The sequence below is a fragment of the Schistocerca cancellata genome, chromosome 1 (genome assembly GCF_023864275.1).
Source record: "Schistocerca cancellata isolate TAMUIC-IGC-003103 chromosome 1, iqSchCanc2.1, whole genome shotgun sequence".
In the NCBI taxonomy this organism is placed as follows: domain Eukaryota; kingdom Metazoa; phylum Arthropoda; class Insecta; order Orthoptera; family Acrididae; genus Schistocerca; species Schistocerca cancellata.
In genome coordinates this window covers 1124216547-1124233645 of record NC_064626.1, presented here as the reverse complement: position 1 = coordinate 1124233645, position 17099 = coordinate 1124216547, and the positions used below count along the sequence as shown (strand labels likewise).

Here is a 17099-nt window from a genome sequence, read left to right as displayed (position 1 = left end):
CGGAGCGGAACGTTTTGTCAGAACCTTCCAGCAGCAGATGGCCAAACTCCGCTCTGCACACACCAGGGATCAAGCATTGCATCTATTTCTCGCCTCCTATCGTTCGAATCCTCGAGATGGACCATCGCCAGTGAAATTACTTCACGGCCACCGCCATCAAACACTGTTCCACCCTCCTCAGCATCGCGCTGCATTATATTCTCTTTTAGAGGAATCTAAGCGGCAGCAGACGGTGGGCACGAGGCGAGATTATTTGTCGACTTGGCGCTTGCACGTACCTTATTTCGGGTCCAGATGGCTTGCGGCACCATCAAAATCGACTTCGCCTCTGTCACATGCAGGATGATCTATCAGTGTCTCTTTCCCCAGATTCAGGGATCCAGAGGACAGCTCGGCCACAGCAGCCGCCACAAGGCGTCATCACAACACTGCAGGACGACCTCATGGATATGGAGCCTTCGCCTACTCTCGTTCTACCGATGGAGCTGGACCCGTCCACACTGCAGCAGTCACCATCTTCTTCATCTGGTTATGGCATCAGGAGGTGGACACATACCCTTCTGGTCGTTTTCCGGGGGACGTTGACTAGGACCGCACCACAACAGGAGCGACCGCTATCCGAAGAGAATATAAACGCCGATCCTGCCAGTCTGGGCCGGACAGTAGAAGACACGCACTAGTAGAGACGGACTAGACGAGAGGCACTAGAAGAGGCGCAATTTGTGACCCATATGAACTTGTGTGATTAACTTGCATGGACATTGATTATTTGCATGTTACCAATTGCTTGAGACAAATCGTTGTAAATACAAAGTTAACTATCGTCAGTTCAATTACTGTAATAATCTCCATTAATATGATATGCTTGTATGTTGTCTAGCTAACCGAAAAAACAGCATCCTAAGCACCCTATAAGACTCAAGTGCGCAGGATTCCACAAAAATAGTGTCTGCTTTAAGTGGTATATGTAATGCTGGTGAAGGCATCGATGCTCATCATAAAATACTGAACACTCGACCTCCGGAGTATACAAGCTATGATGACCCAAATAAAATCATAGAATATCTACATCTACTAACAGCATCAGCTGAAGCCGTGACTACAGCGCGAACATATGAAATTATAGCAATAATTTCAGAGCTTTGAGAAAGACAGATCCTCAAGTGGCTACGGCTATGGAGACGACCGTTTACGATCTTCACAAGTCTGTACACAAAACATTCCCCCATAGACATGTTATAATATAGGGTTTACACATCATATTATGACGTTTTGACACCTTATGGTAGGCTGATCTCGTTGATATGAATCAGTAATCACTATTGACTAAATCTAGAAAATATATTTAATGGTTATAGATAAGTGTTCAAATTTCAAATGGCCCTGCCTGAGAGGACAAAGACAGGAAAGGAGACTGCAATGGTGTCTGAATGATTGCTGCAGATGGGGATAAATCAGTGTCCTGACAATCTGCAAGCTGACCATGGAGGCGAATTTTACATTTCAAGTTAGTACTAAAATGTTACGGAATAAACCACAACTTGACAATCTCAGACATGCAAGCCAGTATTTTTGATTGTTTGAACAGGATTTTAAGAAGCTCTCGTGGACGAGATTTAATCTTCTGGGGTCATACAAATGGTTAGACAATCTCCTACAAATAACTGAGTAGTATAATCGAACTAGACATGTTGTTGTGGACTTCAGTCCTGACACTGGTTTGATGCAGCTCTCCATGCTACTCTATCCTGTGCAAGCTTCTTCATCTCCCAGTACCTACTGCAACCTACATCCTTCTGAATCTGCTTAGTGTATTCATCTCTTGGTCTCCCTCTACGATTTTTACCCTCCACGCTGCCCTCCAATGCTAAATTTGTGATCCCTTATGCCTCAAAACGTGTCCTACCAACCGATCCCTTCTTCTAGTCAAGTTGTGCCACAAACTTCTCTTCTCCCCAATCCTATTCAATACCTCCTCATTAGATACGTGATCTGCCCACCTTATCTTCAGCATTCTTCTGTAGCCCCACATTTCGGAAGCTTCTATTCTCTTCTGGTCCAAACTAGTTATCGTCCATGTTTCACTTCCATACATGGCTACACTCCATACAAATACTTTCAGAAACGACTTCCTGACACTTAAATCTATACTCGATGTTAACAAATTTCTCTTCTTCAGAAACGATTTCCTTGCCATTGCCAGTCTACATTTTATATCCTCTCTACTTCGACCATCATCAGTTATTTTACTCACCAAATAGCAAAACTCCTTTACTACTTTAAGTGTCTCATTTCCTAATCTAATTCCCTCAGCATCACCCGATTTAATTTGACTACATTCCATGATCCTCGTTTTGCTTTTGTTGATGTTCATCTTATATCCTCCTTTCAAGACACTGTCCATTCCGTTCAACTGCTCTTCCAAGTCCTTTGCTGTCTCTGACAGAATTACAATGTCATCGGCGAACCTCAAAGTTTTTACTTCTTCTCCATGAATTTTAATACCTACTCCGAATTTTTCTTTTGTTTCCTTTACTGCTTGCTCAATATACAGATTGAATAACATCGGGGAGAGGCTACAACCCTGTCTCATTCCTTTCCCAACCACTGCTTCCCTTTCATGCCCCTCTACTCTTATAACTGCCATCTGGTTTCTGTACAAATTGTAAATAGCCTTTCGCTCCCTGTATTTTACCCCTGCCACCTTCAGAATTTGAAAGAGAGTATTCCAGTTAACATTGTCAAAAGCTTTCTCTAAGTCTACAAATGCTAGAAACGTAGGTTTGCCTTTTCTTAATCTTTCTTCTAAGATATGTCGTAAGTTTAGTATTGCCTCACGTGTTCCAACATTTCTACGGAATCCAAACTGATCTTCCCCGAGGTCCGCTTCTACCAGTTTTTCCATTCGTCTGTAAAGAATTCGCGTTAGTATTTTGCAGCTGTGACTTATTAAACTGATAGTTCGGAAGTCTGAGGGTATTTCGCCTGTCTCATACATCTTGCTCACCAGATGGTAGAGTTTTGTCATGACTGGCTCTCCCAAGGCCATCAGTAGTTCTAATGGAATGTTGTCTACTCCCGGGGCCTTGTTTCGACTCAGGTCTTTCAGTGCTCTGTCAAACTCCTCTCGCAGTATCTTATCTCCCATTACGTCTTCATGTACATCCTCTTCCATTTCCATAATATTGTCCTCAAGTACATCGCCCTTGTATAAACCCTCTATATACTCCTTCCACCTTTCTGCCTTCCCTTCTTTGCTTAGAACTGGAACTAGACATAATACAAAATGAGACCTCTTGCTGTACATGATAATGGGTCTCTAAATATAGCTTACAGCCGTATTAAGATGGTAGATTTACGCAAGCAGAAGTAGAATGTGGGTGATTTGGTGCATATTTCGAAATACGAACCCTGCATTTGAGACGTTTTACCTACCAAACTGGTCAGCACACACATTCACAGTTTGGAATGTGCAACATGCATATTGAAGAACTTACTTTTTAAAGGACAGCAAAGGTGATAAGACCACTGGAAGATTTTACACAGAGGAATTAGTGAAAACCTCTGAATCACAAATGTCACTACAGTGCGCGTTATAAGGCGTCGAGGGAATGAGGCTCTACTGAAGTGGGCCAGCTTCCCATCAACGCACAACAGTTGAGTGAATGTTCACAATGTGGTACATAAACAGGACACATAAATCTCGAACTATATAGTAACGTGAAATGACAGCTCGTAAGCGCACCATAGATAGTGGTGGTAGTGTTATTCTCAATAAGTTACCACATGATTACAGTTACTGGGCACAACTGCTATGGACCTGAAACGAAGCTGAAAAACCCGCTACCTTGTGGTGATAAGGGAATTAACTTACTAGACAATGCCTGAAAGGAACATGGCACTGCTAATGCTACAAATAAAGATCCTCATGCTGCAGATCGAATATTAGCTAATAAAGCTAGTGTAATATCTCATTACACTCTACTAATTATCCCTGCACTATTCTATGAAAGAATTACGTTTCATACTTGACCATCCATACACTCGCAGAATCGATGCGAAAAGTAGTACAGTACTATTACTATTCCATGAGCGCATAATTACTCTTTGTAATATTCTCTCTGGTGTGTGTTGGAAGGACTTCTAGGATTTTCTCCGTGCCCCGGAGGAGCGGTACCTACAGAGCTAATGTTTAAGCAGGCTGAAAAGAAGTTCTGGATAAACCATTTGCCAAAGCATGAAGATCGAAAACTAACATGGGAGGAAAAGATTCGACTAGCACTTGTCAGTTTGACTGAAAATGCAGCACAATGGAAGTTGACATATGATCAAAGGATACACCGGATTCAGACGTTTCATCTCGGAGAATAGGTTTTATTGAGGCGACACCTGCATTCCTCGAAACTGAGAAAGAACACCAACAAATGGAATCTTATATATACCGGACCATATGTTATTGTCAGTATACCAAATCCGGCATCGTACTTGTTGGCCTATTCCGATTCAAAAGGGGTAAAGGGTTTAGTCCCGCATAATGGTATCAAGAAATTTTTTGAAGGATCTTAAAACCTCGACACTGGACTTAAAGAAGAATCAAGAATGGATTTTTATGATTATTTGAGTGAATATATATAAATCTATATATTTATGTGGTTGATAGGTTAAGAGACAGTGAGATTACTTCTGTGATAGTTTAGTATAATCTTTAGAATATGTATCAGACTGTAGCATTTGCTAGTGTGTGTACGTATTGCCTATAAGAAACAGCCACAGGGAGTGTTAATGTGTTACTTAAAGTGCACCTATATTCTCTCAATACATAACAAACATATGAACATGTCGTGTGAAACTTTAAACGTAGTAATTATGTATGGAAGTACGTTGAAGGCAGGACGCGCGCTGATCGCGGTAAAAACAAGTGAAGTGAAACTACAGTCGATAATATCACCGCTACGAACGGTTAAAGAAACTCGCTGATCGTGCGAGAGAAAATTTATTATATTTAAAAGTTCTCATTATGCATTCATTTTCAGTTGAATTAATTTAAGAGTTTTAATTGAATTTTTAAGAGTTGGGTTTCTTGTGTTTTCATATTATTGACATGATTGTTGAAAATATGTTTTCCATTAATGTTCATGGGAGAATGACAAAAGATTCTGCGAGTGGATGATGAGCTAAAGGAGCATACATCACCATTAATGCTGTTTATTTGCAGGTGGATCTGCAGATCAAATAACGATAGTAACAAAGATTAAAATATTTACGATATTTGTACTGAAAGAATATCATTTTATGTGTATTCGATGTCATATGCCTATATTTTAAAATTTTCCTCGTGTATGAACTTGAATTTTATCCATAATTTCGTACTTGAAAACAAAATTCGGACAGATTCAGTGCCTTACTTCCACCTGAACTACATCAAATCGAAGATTAGAGTAAGAAAATCTGTGGGAGGAATACATTCGGTACGTGCGACAGTAAAATTAAATTAACACAGTTTCTTTTGCAATACTTTGGACGATCTGAAGTTGTGATTCGGAACAACTTCAGAATTGAGGACGACAATAAAATTCGCGATTTTCAGGACTGTTGGATATTCTAGTCTAGTACAGATGGAAGAATACATGAATCAATTCAGACTTTGAATTCAACGATGAAATACGGACTTCAGTGGCTTAATCCACTCTCTCCCAGGGATTTATTCAGCAGAACCTTTTCTCATTCCACTTCAAACGTGTTCCATGTTCACGTCCCTGACCATCTGTTCCTGAGACCATCTGGCTGTTTCTACGGTAAATTACCAGCTTCTGTCCTGTACCGCCACTCATCACCTGTCCTCCATACCGCCTCCACCAAATGCTGTACGTCGCCTACCCACTGTCCGTACCCAGTGTACCTATTTCATCGGTTCCACTACGAGATCTCCGCCTACACCTCGAAAGAAGAAATTTAAAACTTTTTTTTTTAAACACTGTTGTAAAGATTTTTTTTGGCTATGAGGCACTTTTCTATCTACCTTATCTATCAAATTTTTATACATTTCAAAATCACTTTGTTTAGGCTTTCCTATCGTCTTTAGTACCTGAGCCGGGGTCTAATCTTCCGGGTTTTCCAGGGTTTCCCTGTGAAGGCCAGCTCCCAAATGGGTAGACCTTTTCCGTGATCATACTGATTTATATCTTCCCTGGTTATGTATGCAGGATGCGGATATACCCCGGTACATGTAAAAGTCACAGCCTAGGTATTCTGGTAACATACAGTCTTAACATGTTACCCATACACTCTATGGTAAATTTATAAAAAACTAATCCTCAAAATATTTCTCTTTTGAATAAACGAGCCAACAAAATTTACAGTTAGCTCGCAAAGTGTATTATCATTAACTTTGCTCGCTGCGAGGGGCAATTTTTATATCTCTTTATATTCTACTAATTATCCTTGCACAATTCTATGAGTGAATTACGTTTCATACTTGACCATCTGTATACTCGCAGAATCGATGCGAAAAGTAGTACAGTACTATTACTATTCCATGAGCGCATAATTACTCTTTGTAATATTCTCTCTGATGTGTGTTGGAAGGACTTCTAGGACTTTCTCCGTGCCGAATAGCCGCATTCAATAATTGTAATGTTGCTATAGGGATTACTGGAAGAAAGAGATTGAAAATATATTGTATGCTAATCAAGAGAATATATACTGAGCATTTAGATCAAAGGTGTGTATTATACATGTATTCTCTAATTGGAAATTAGCACGGAGGTGTCGTTTCGTTGATAGTCAGAAGGGAACTTCCGATGAATTGGAAACGAACCTGCAATTATTAGATCCAAGAGCTCCATTATTTCATTGGATAATTAAACTCTATCAAAGCAAACTTTCCGCTTGATCTGAGGTTTTCCGACTGACTACGAAACGCAAGAAAACCAAGACACAGGATTGCAGATCGCTTCGAATCATCGAGACTGCGGAAAAGGAGAGTCATCGTCCGATTCTGATTAAACAAGTAAAGCTTAATTATAACTTTCTTGAGCGACTGTGATGACTGTGATATAGCTGCTTATGAATGAGATCATTAATAAAATACTAATAACTAAATTTCCTCCTCAACAGCAACCAGTAAAAACACAATAATTAATTAAAATTATACTAGGCAAGTACATGGAAGAAAGATCATATACATAGGACAACATATTGCAGCATTCGTAGTTCATAAAACAATATGTGGAAAACTTAAATTCGGTGCTGGAAATGAATTTCAAGTTTGTCGTACACTAAAGAAGGAATCTGCGGGGGGTTTAAAAAAATCGTGCTAAAACGCCAAGAGTTCCTTCGATATCTAAGACATCAAATGGGATCATCTCATTTCTAATCCCAGCACTCGCAGGACTATCAGCAGGGGGTTCTTTGGCTGGTGGGGGAGGGAGGGGGGGGGGCTGCTGCCACAGCTCGAACATGTGCATAACACAGAAGAGCTTCTACAGGCAGCTAAAATGCATAATATGTCAATGGAGGCTATCAATGAAGGAGAATATTTGTAAAAAAAAAAAAAAAAAAAAAAATGCCTTCTTACTGTACTTTAGAAAAGTGTAGAAATATTGTGTGGGTGGATGGTATACTAAACGAAGAGGTATTAACCCTTAATGGCTGAATAAATTTGTAGATGAAAAATTAAAATCAAAAACTGTGGCGCTTTAGACGTGCCCGAAACACTCAGGAGGATGCACCACTTATCAGAAGCACCTGTCGGCACTGGTGCTCTAAAACGGTCAACCTTCAACACACAGCATTGGTATGATGCGAATTCGCGACACTCGGAATTAAGGGGTAAAATCAAAGTGGGGAGGAAATAACTTTGTGGCACAACTTCACTAAATGAAAAACTTTGTGTAGGACAGTAAGATAAAACTACAGTAAGTTGGTGCAAGTGAATATCGTGAGCAACAGTTGCGCAGAGACGAAAACACTTGCAGCATCAGACCTGTCTTCGGAGTGAAAACCACAACAGATGGTGTAAGAATACTAAAATCGTTATGCAAACATGAACATGTACATCTGCATCATACTCCGCAAGCCACCTAACGGTGTGTACCCGAGCATACTTTTGGTAGGTACTTCTGGCACCACTAAGTAATTCCCCCTTCCCTGTTTTACTCGCGAATGGCGCATGGGAAGAATGTTTGTCGGTTAAGCTGTAACAACAACGACTCTGTACTATTGTACATATAAGTAATTCTTTTCATCTGATTGTACGATAAACTTGTGTAATTGATGTTCTGATTTCATTTCGTTTTGTTTCATGCCATTATGTTAAGAAAACTGTAAATAAGTTTCAATGTGAATATTAATGTTTATGTCAAATGTCAAGCAATATTGTAATAGAATTGAAATGTAACAAATGTTGAGACTGTTGTAAGATGTTTAAAATTGTAACTGTGTGTCTGCTCCATACGTAGGCAATGTGTTAGGATATGTAGAATGCAAAACCTCGGGTGAATACCCGGTCTGTCAGGGAGCGGTAAAAGGTGGATGGCAGGCGAGTGCGGGAAAATGCGTACGGGCACTGCACGGCACAACGGGCACAGTAGTAGCTGGAGTTTGGCACTGGTTTGAGCAACACCTTCTGGAGCGAGGAGGCTCTCCTGGAAGACATAGCTTCACTGAGCCTCGGGTATGCCGTTCCAACGCCCACACAGCATGGCAAAATTTCATAGGCACTAAATGGAAAAGCATTGCTACGCTAAGAAGAATTAAAGTGCCGATACGTCAAGAGCCATAGCTGTGGTTGAATGTGTCCTCTGTTCCTCGCCATCTTGTCGCCCGCCAACCGCCGCATCGATACTAGCAGGTTGAAATTTTTAGTACTGTATTCGTATGGATCAGAGAGTGGTGTTTGTTTAGTGCAATAATAACCTACATTTTACCAGAACTTTTCCATCGTTTAATTATCCTCACAACTAACCTAGACAGGGTCCTTTCCAAACATTGTGCAATCCGAGTGTCCCGAAATGAAAATTAAAAATTGTGTTAATAATAATTATTTGCTGAACTAGCTATATTAGAATGATGTTTAAAGAAAGGTTTTGTTAATGAACCAGTAAATGAATAGCGAAGGTTTAACGAAGTCGAATGATAACTTCAGTATTGATATAGTAATGAAGTTTATTATTTCGAGACGGATTTAAAGGCATTTCAATGAACAGTAAATAAGATGAAAAGAGTAGTTACTTATATACTGGAAATCTTGAATGAATAATAAATTCAGTAATCATTTTTAAAAAAAATACAGTGATCATAACAAACATTAAATTGTAGTGTTATGTATTCATGATTTTCCATATCAGTACAGAACGTGAAACGATTTTCTGGTTCTAAAATTCTACTGTATTATGCACTGTTACAACTTGTTGTTTTGCGTGAACATATACCAACTTGTGCAGGGAAGAAACTCAGTTAATACCTAATTAGGCTGGCGACCGTAATACTGTCACATTGGTAGCAACTTCTGGTTTGCTTTTGATCCTTTGATCCATCCTGACGTGTGATTGCATTTCGAACTTACTTGATGGATCATTGTTATTACAGAGCGGATGTAAGTCTGATTTGCCACCATTCAGGTACACGCGGTCGATATCTATGCGAAAATCCTTTCTCATAAGGTGAATCCCGATAACTTACCATAGCACAGGCTTTAACGAGTACTGTGTCAGGGATTACAAAGCCTCTGTGTTACCTCTAATTTCTCGAATTTTTTCTTCGTGATCATTTCACGAGATATGTGTGGAAGGAAGTACTATGTTGTTCGTCTCTTGCCGGAAAGTTCTCTCTCGAAATTTCAATAGCAAACCTCTCTGTGATGCAGAATCCCTGTCTTGTAGTGTTTCCCACTGGGGTCTGTTGAACATATCTGTAGTGCTCTTACGCTGACTAAATGGTCTCGTGACGAAACGCGCCGCTCCTCGTTGGATCTTCTCCATCCCTTCTACCATTCGTAACTGATAAGCGTCCCAGATTGATAAACACTACTCAAGAATCGGTCGAACAGATGCCTTACAAGTCACTTTCTGCGTGGATGATTTACATTACCTTAAGATTCATAGTAGAATCTCAGTCTGGCATCTAATTTTCCTACTATTTGTTTTATATGGTCATTTCACTTCAGGATCGCTCTGGATAGTTACTCCTAGATATTTAACTGCAGATGCTGTTTCCAGTGAGCTGTCATCAGTAGTGCAGCTGGACAGTAATAAATTTCTTTCTCTATGTATGCGCAATGCCAACGGCCTTGCCGCAGCGGTAACACCGGTTCCGGTCAGATAACCGAAGTTAAGCACTGTCGGGCTGGGCTAGCACTTGGATGGGTGACCATCCGGCCTGCCGAGCGCTGTTGGCAAACTAGGTGCACTCAGCCCTTGTGAGGCAAATTGAGGAACTATTTGATTGAGGAGTAGCGGGTCTGGTCTCGTAAACTGACATACGGCCGGAAGAGCGGTGTACTGATTAGATGCCCCTCCATATCCGCATCCAGTGACACCTGTGAGCTCAGGATGACACGGCGGCCGGTCGGTGCCGCTGGGCCCTCATGGCCTGTTCGGACGAAGTTTAATTTAGTTTTAGTTTTATGTATGACCAATGTGCTACATTTATTTACGTTGATTGTCAACTGGCAGGGCCTGCATCGTTCATCAATCCTCTGCAAATCGATACTATATACTGGCGTTGCTACTTTCTGAACGGCAGTGTGTGCGGTGTCATATGCCTTCCTGAAGTGAAAGGACACGGGTTATGAGCGCTGTTAAAATGGAATGATCATATAAAGTTGATCGTCGGTAAAGCAGATGCCAGACTGAGATTCATTGGAAGAATCCTAAGGAAATGCAATCCGAAAACAAAAGAAGTAGGTTACAGTACACTTGTTCACCCACTGCTTGAATACTGCTCACCGGTTTGGGATCCATACCAGATAGGGTTGATAGAAGAGATAGAGAAGATCCAACGGAGAGCAGCGCGCTTCGTTACAGGATCATTTAGTATTTGCGAAAGCGTTACGGAGATGATAGATAAACTCTAGTGGAATACTTTGCCGGAGAGACGCTCAGTAGCTCGGTACGGGATTTTGTTGAAGTTTCGAGAACATACCTTCACCGAGGAGTCAAGCAGTATATTGCTCCCTCCTACGTATATCTCGCGAAGAGACCATGAGGATAAAATGAGAGAGATTAGAGCCCACACAGAGGCATACCAACAATCTCATTTTCCACGAACAATATGAGACTGGAATAGAAGGGAGAACCGATAGAGGTACTCAAGGTACCCTCCGCCACACACCATCAGGTGGTTTGCGGAGTATGGATGTAGATGTAGATCTGCCAGCGTGTGTAGTGCCAACAGAAAAGTTCGGAGGCGGTGGTGTTTTGGTGTGGTTATGGTTTTCATGGAGGGGGCTTGCACTCCTTGCTGTTTTGAGTGGCACTATCATAGCGCAGGCCTACATTGATGTTTAAGCACCTTCTTGGCCTCTCTCCCTCCATTTATCCCTCCTATCAACTCTGATCCTCACCTCCCTCTCCCTTCCTCTGTCCTTTCCCCGGGCATCCTCTTCCCCCCTTCCATCCTGTTTTTCCCCATCTACCCACTCTCTGCCTCCTTCCTCTCCCCCGAGTGTTTTTCGATCCCTCCTTTTTTCCTTTTCTCCGGCTCCCCCTTTTTTCCTTCTCTCTCCTCTCCCCCTTTCTCCACCTCATAGATCCGGGTCTCCGTCCCCCCCCCCCCCTCTGCCGCCATGTCACCTGTATATTGCTATTATAAGTGAGCATTCAGTGTTGTTTGTCCCTGTCAGTGTTGCAAACGGCCACCATACTGTCGCTAGTTTGTGTTTTTTATCTCGTGCGAACAGAAACCAGACTGTCGCCATGTTTTTTAATTGTGCCTGTCTCCTTCCTGTGTATCTTCATCCGCATCGCCACCGCAGTGTTTTTATATTTTTTAAATTCCCAACCATCTCCCATTTTACAGTTTTTTCACAATGTCACCGTTTTATCGTCTGTTTTTCTTGTTTGTTTATATTCTCATTATGTTTTTTAACTTTTCTGTAGGCTGTAGAGCAGCATATTACGCTGCTGCCAGCCCCCCACCCTCCCCCCAAGGGGGAGGGGGGGGGGGAAATTGAAATACAATACAGAAAAAAATAAAGTAATGTGATACACGATGTGATGTCATACAACATGACACAGTCCATCGCGTAATCCAGCACGGCATTTCTTTTGTCGTACTATATGACACAACATGACATTAAAGTTTAGAATGCATACATCAACACTCAGGGATACTTCATATTATAGATATATCCCCACCCTCAGACACTTGCTATTGTAAATCCATCCAACTCTCTAGAAGCACATAAATTTGTGTCTTATTTGTTCTTACAGCCCTCTCCATGCATGAAACAGGGGACGAGTTTGAGGGAGAAATGATGCCCTCGGGGAATAAAATCATCACACCCCCCCTCCCACCCAGATATCAAAAAATGGATGGGACGATACACCCCCAGAAATGCTGTTCTTCAAAAAACGCTTTTTTAGCTATTACATGTATGCTCTTCAGACAATGCTATTATATGTTGTACGCTATGGTTGACGAATCTTCTGGATTTTGGGCACAGGAGTAGGGATTTTAGCCTATAAATTGCAATATGCAAGTGTGCCAACACGATGCAAGTAAGAGACCTCGCTACGCTGAGGGAGTAGGGTTAACTCGTAAAGAAAGCGCGATTATGTCAAGATGTTTTGATTTAAATGTCTTTGAAGGTATCAGATAAATCGAAAATCTAGTACCCTTCTTTTACATCACTAACACTGTCGAGGACATTTTAGCCTTTTTTTGTTCTTTGGTAGGAGTACTTCTCATTCTGGTTTCCAACTTCTTCTCTACCAGAATTTTGATATTAGACCGCCCTAGCTTGGCAACCGATGTAGATTTTTGATGACCTGGGCGTCGACTGACCCAGTATAGATTCTTTTTATTATTTTTCGAACCATATTGCTTGAGTTCGGCATCCTTCGTCTGGCTGCTCTGCAGTTACCTGGGGCAGAAAATAACAGAAAACATGAACACGATACCGAACTAAATATTAAGTACTGCGTGAAGTACACAGGGTATATAAAAATGATAACTATTCGTTATTTGAGATATGTGCGTGAATAGCAAACTCTCGTGTTTTACATGGTTCCCGCGAGGTGGTAGCGGTGTGCGCCCACTTCAGTTCTAGTAAAGATGGTGTCGGGACAACAGAAAGCGTTTTGTGTTGTACGTTTTGCGCAGTGCGTGTCAGTAATAACTGTTCAGCGCAACTTTCATACTAAGCATCGTGTGGATCCCCCTGTAGGCACAGAGCGTTAGACGATGGCATGAACGATTCCAAGAAACAAGTTGTTTGTGTAAAGGCCAATCGCCGAGCCGTCCCCGATTGTCTGACACAGACGTCGAACGCATCCGCTATCGTTTCACAAATAGTCAGCAGAAATCCGTTCACCGTGCAGCTCGAGAGCTCAACAAGCACCCGATGTCCGTGTGGCGTATATTGCGTCGACGTTTACACATGAAACCAAACAAAATTAGCTGCTGCAAGCTCTTCGTGAAGGTGACAGACAACAACGTGTGAAGTTACGTAATTTCGTTCTTGGCAAGATAAAGGGTGACAACTTTCTTCCACTTTTAGCGTTTAGTAACGAGGCAACATTCCATTTAAATGGAAAGGTGAACCATCAGAAAATGAGAATATGGGATACGGAACAACCACATGAAGCAGTAAAACATGAGAGTGACTCTCCAAAAGTTAATGTGTTTCGTGCAGTTTCACAGGAAAAGGTGTATGGTCCATTTTTTCTTTGCCGAGAACACTGTTACAGGTAGCACATATTTCGAGATGCTTGGAAACCTTCTTTCCCCACAGCTGGAAGCTGATCGAATTACTTCATTTACCAAAAGGATGCGTCAGTGCCACAGTGGCATCTGGGTGTTCGGGAATTTTTAAATCAAAGGATTACTGAATGACAGATCGGTCAAACTGGACCAATTGATTCAGTCTTACATTACTGGCCTCCAATGTCAGCAGACCTGACTATATGTGATTATTTCTTGTGGTGGCTTACAAAAGACTGTTTCTGTGCCTCCGTCAAACAATGAATCAACTGAGACATCGCATAACAGCAACTGTGGAAGCTGTAACTCATAACATGCTCGGTGCAGTGTGGGAACAACCTGAATACCGCACTGACATATGCCGTACGTCTCATGGGGGACTTATTGAACACCTATGAAAAGGTATGAAAAAAACTTTTTGAGTTTCTCGTGAGTCAAAAAACAAAATTCATTGTATATGTTTATTTGTTTCAGAAATGTAGACATTCCAAATCGGATGATTCTTTTAGATATACCTTGTATGATAAAAATAATATATGTAAATGGTTCATATTATGTAGATAACTTTACGATACAAATATGTTACATAAATAAACTTGCTTAAAACCTTACTATAGTGCAGGGTGAGCGATTCACACAACAAATAGTAAACTACTGAAAAGCACACATCCTGTTATTTTTTCAAGTTTTTGTCTTTGTTTATTTAAAACATGCATCACTAAAAATTGAAAACTAAGAAACCATCGCTAGAAAACCTCACGTGAATAATTTTGCAACAACCAATCTGAATTAAGTATGAATATAATTGTCTGAAATAAGTAGAACTGCAAAACAATGTGTGCACGACAAAATATTATCAACATTTCAGTCCTATATGGAAACTGACGAACTTATCTTGTTTTGTACTAAAATAAATTTTCTACAAGATAGCATAGTAATTTTTTTTACGAATATGCAGAAAAACATCATCTGTTCGTTAGAAATTAGGTGGCTTTTTCTGACAAATATTTTTACAACAGTTTTCGGGTTAGTTTAATTTCCTGCGTGGCCATCGATAAAGCTTTAAATGATCGATTACGGATTCCTGACTGGAAATAGAGGATGAAAGGCGCCATAAACTTGTGTCCAGAAATGCATCATTGCCACGGTAAATAGCGCTGATGATTGAAAGTTCCTCTGACCACGTGCCGTGTGTTCTTTGTGTGTTGCAGGCTGTGTGACTAACACAGCGTGCTGTAAGCAGCAAAATGGTCCGTCATTTATGTCGGGAACAAGCCGAGTTGGTGTTTTGGGTGGGGCTAAGTGGATGGAAACGGCTGAGAGGAACCACAACTATACTAAAACAAGTACTTTCACAGACACCAACCACATCACGTAACATTTCAAGCCCTTTAGGCGGTTGTACACTACTGGGCATTGCTACACTAAGAAGAAATGCAGATGATAAACGGGTATCCATTGGACAAATATATTATACTAGAACTGACTTGTGATTACAATTTCACACAATTTGGGTGCATAGATCCTGAAAAATAAGTACACAGAACAACCACCTCTGGCCGTAATAATGGCCTTGATACGCCTGGGTATTGAGTCAAAGAGTGCTTGGACGGCGTGTACAGGTACAGCTGCCCATGCAGCTTCAACAAGATACCACAGTTCATCAAGAGTAGTGACTGGCATATTGTGACGAGCCAGTTGCTCGGCCACCATTGACCATACGTTTTAAGTTGGTGAGAGATCTGGAGAATGTGCTGGCCAGGGCAGCAGTCGAATTTTCTGTATCCAGAAAGGCCCGTACAGGACCTGCAACATGCGGTTGTGCATTATCCTGCTGAAATGTAGGGTTTCGCAGGGATCGAATGAAGGGTAGAGCCACGGGTCGTAACACATCTGAAATGTAACGTCCACTGTTCAAAGTGCCGTCAATGCGAACAAGAGGTGACCTAGACGTGTAACCAATGGCACCTCATACCATCACGCCGGGTGATACGCCAGTATGGCGATGACGAATACACGCATCCAGTGTGCGTTCACCACGATGTCGATAAAGACGGATGTGACCATCATTATGCTGTAAACAGAACCTGGATTCATCCGAAAAAAATGACGTTTTCCCATTCGTGCACCCAGGTTCGTCATTGAGTTCAATATCGCAGGCTCTCCTGTATGTGATGCAGCGTCAATGGTAACCGCAGCCATGGTCTCCGAGCTGATAGTGCATGCTGCCGCAAACGTCGAACTGTTCGTGCAGATGGTAGTTGTCTTGCAAACGTCCCCATCTGTTGACTCAGGGATCGAGATGTGGTTACACGATCCATTACAGCCATGCGGATAAGATGCCTGTCATCTCGACTGCTAGTGATACGATGCCGTTGGGATCCAGCACGGCGTTCCGTATTACCCTCCTGAATCCACCAATTCCATATTCTGCTAACAGTCATAGGATCTTGACCAACGCGAGCAGCAATGTCGCGATACGATAAACGGCAATCGCGATAGTCTACAATCCGACCTTTATCAAAGTCGGTAACGTGATGGTACGCATTTCTCCTCCTTACACGAGGCATCACAACAACGTTTCACCAGGCAACGCCGGTCAACTGCTGTTTGTGTATGAGAAATCGGTTGGAAACTTTCCTCATGTGAGCAATAGGTGTCGCCACCGGCGCCAACCTTGTGTGAATGTTCTGAAAAGCTTATCATTTGCATATCACAGTATCTTCTTCCAATCAGTTAAATTTCGCATCTGTAGCACGTCATCTTCGTGGTGTAGCAATTTTAGTGACCATAGTGTATGATCATAAGGCCTTTCAGACAGACGAACGTATATGGAGGTGGCGGACGGTGCGTACGCCAGATCTGGAGTACCGGAATCTACAGGATACTGAGAAGAACTCTAGTAAGAGCTCGAAGAGAGGCCGGAACGTGCGAAATAGTGCGGCGATCCATGTTAAAAACTGACTACAATTTGGTTTCTGCTTGTCGGGAACTGCCATTTTTGTCTCCTTCGTTCTCCTGAATTTTGTATCATTTCTCCCCAGACTGCCTTAATACATAACGTGATAATCGTGAAACTAGCTGCTACTATGAATCAAACTGATTTCACACCAACAAACCGGAAGATTCCACAGGATATGAACAGCTACCAAGACATGCAAATGCACTTAGAGTGC

At 41.6% G+C, this 17099-nt stretch overlaps 1 protein-coding gene and 1 pseudogene across 3 annotated transcripts in view; one reads left to right on the top strand and one right to left on the bottom strand.

Moving 5' to 3' along the window:
- The window catches only part of LOC126092467 (caspase-6-like), a 231855-nt gene that overhangs the window by 124579 nt on the left and 90177 nt on the right, over window positions 1-17099 (bottom strand). The gene's annotated exons all lie outside the window — the stretch shown is intronic.
- LOC126100156 (5S ribosomal RNA) lies at window positions 10279-10396 on the top strand (annotated as a pseudogene).